The sequence below is a fragment of the Gossypium hirsutum genome, chromosome A02, assembly GCF_007990345.1.
Source record: "Gossypium hirsutum isolate 1008001.06 chromosome A02, Gossypium_hirsutum_v2.1, whole genome shotgun sequence".
NCBI classification, from domain to species: Eukaryota; Viridiplantae; Streptophyta; class Magnoliopsida; order Malvales; family Malvaceae; genus Gossypium; species Gossypium hirsutum.
In genome coordinates this window covers 62,636,589-62,639,005 of record NC_053425.1, presented here as the reverse complement: position 1 = coordinate 62,639,005, position 2,417 = coordinate 62,636,589, and the positions used below count along the sequence as shown (strand labels likewise).

The following is a 2,417-nucleotide window of genomic DNA, read 5'->3' as shown; positions in this document are numbered from 1 at the left end:
TTTATATTCAACATTTACTGATTTGTTTGTATTTTGTTCTACCTTACCTTGACTTTTACTTACCACAGTTTCTTGCCTCGATTCTGGTTCAGGCTCAACGACTCCTTCGTCATCTTGAATATTAATTGTGTTGAGTTGTTCCCTTGGGCTAGGTCCGATATTACTTGGCAAACTACCTCGTGGTCGTTCGGAGATTAGTTTGGAAAGCTGGCCTATCTGAGTTTCAAGCCCTTGGATCGACGCTTGTTGATTTTTAAGTGCTGTCTCGGTGTTCTGAAAACGGGTTTCTGACACTGATATAAACTTTAAGAGCATCTTTTCAAGGTTTGGCTTCTTTTCCTATTGGTAGGGTGGTTGCTGAAAACCCGGAGGATGTTGTGGTCTTTGATTTCCTTTGCCTCCCCACAAAAAATTAGGACGGTTCCTCCAACCTGTATTATAAGTGTTACTATATGGATTGTTTTGAGGTCGATGATTATTACCCATGTAGTTTAGTTGCTCGTTATCCATGTTATGGCCATAAGGTTGGTATTTCGAATGGTTTGTTCCATCGCTACTTGCTTCGCACTGCATTACTGGGTGAACTTGTGAAGAACTAAGGGAACCATCAATCTTTTTAGTCAAGAGTTCTACCTGATTTGAAAGCATGGTAACTGAATCGATGTTATAAACACTAGCTATTTTCGTTGGCTTTGTCCTCATGACTTTCCACTGATATTTATTCAATGACATCTCCTCAATAAACTCATAGGCATGTTCAGGTGTTTTATTTTTGATGGTTCTGCCAGCAGCTACGTCAACCATTTGCCGAGTCGAAGGATTCAGACCATTGTGGAATGTTTGAACTTGGAGCCAAAGCGGTAACCCATGGTGAGGGCACCTTCTTAGTAAGTCCTTGTATCTCTCCCATGCAACGTAGAGGGGTTTTTAAATCCATCTGCACAAAAGAAGATATGTCATTATGTAATTTAGCCGTTTTAGCCGGCGAAAAATATTTTAGTAAGAATTTTTCGGTCATTTGTTCCCAAGTAGTAATTGACCCTCATGGTAACGAGTTCAACCACTGTTTAGCTTTGTTCCTTAATGAAAAAGGGAATAATCGAAGACGAATGGCATCATCAGAAGACGAATGGAATCATCAGAAATGCCATTTATTTTAAATGTATCGCAAAATTCCAAAAAGTTTGCTAAGTGAGCGTTGGGATCTTCATCCTGTAAACCATCAAACTGAACAAATTGCTGTATCATCTGAATAGGGTTAGGTTTTAATTCAAAAGTATTTGCAGCTACAGTAGGTCTAACTATGCCAGATTCAGTTCCTGTTAAAGAAGGTTTAGCATAATCATACATAGTGCGTGGAGCAGGATTTTGATTAACCGCAATTGCAGGAGATAGCTGATTGCCTTGGTTTTCAGCCATCTCTTTGATTGGGGGTTGAGTATCGTATTCTTGCTCGTTCTCTTTTGTTGGGGGTTGAGTATCGTCTTCTTACTCGTTCTTTGTGTATCTTAAGCTTCGACTTATTTCTCTTTGGTTTCTATGAACTATGCGATCAATTTCTTCGTCAAAAAGTAGTGGCCCTGACGACCTTCTTCTAGTCATAAACTATAAAAACCTGCCAAGAGACGGAAAAAAAAAGTAATAATAATATAAAATTAAATTGCAAGAAAACTAAATGGCTAAAGTAATAAAAATTGAGCGTTCCTAATATTTCAGTTCCCCGGCAATGGCGCCAAAAACTTGATCGTGTGGTTTCATGATAGGGTTTACATATTTATAATTAGTCGTTCTTGAACTAACTATTATCGTAATATAGGCAAGTGTACCTATCGAATAATAGTATAGTTTTAGCAAGACCAGCTTGTCGAACCCAAAGGAACTAAAAGTATTAGTAATGACTATCTTATTATTATCTAGCCTAAGAATAAAGAGGTTTTGTTTTAATTAACTAATTATCTAAACTAAGAACACACAGAGAAAATAATTGGGGAATTGCTTTTGGGAAAAATTGATTGACTTAAGACAACACCTAAGGAAAAATCCACCTAGACTTTACTTGTTATTCTGGCTCCCAATCGGATGATTTATTCATTCAACTTGTTCCATAGAGATCCCTAAGTTATGTTATCATCCCTATTCAAGACTAATAACGTATAATCCCTAGATTGAATAACTGAGACTTTTCTCCAATTAACACTCTAGGGTTGCATTAACTTGATCTATGGATCCCCTTATTAGGTTTCATCCTAATCCAGCAAAATCTTGTCACCCTATGTCTAGGCGCGCAATCAACTCCGCTTAATTATGACAAATGTACTCTTAGACAGGGTCTATTCCTCATCTAAATAAGAGCATGTCTTGAATCAGTATCCTGGGATATTAAAACAAGAATTAAAAACACATAATTAAGAACAAGT

At 37.3% G+C, this 2,417-nt stretch overlaps 1 non-coding gene across 1 annotated transcript; it reads left to right on the top strand.

Annotated features, from left to right (window-relative positions):
* Positions 1-862: 862 nt before the first annotated feature.
* On the top strand, positions 863-969 carry LOC121217548 (small nucleolar RNA R71). Its single transcript, XR_005913656.1, has one exon. It is a non-coding gene; the product is annotated as a small nucleolar RNA R71 (small nucleolar RNA).
* Positions 970-2,417: the final 1,448 nt, after the last annotated feature.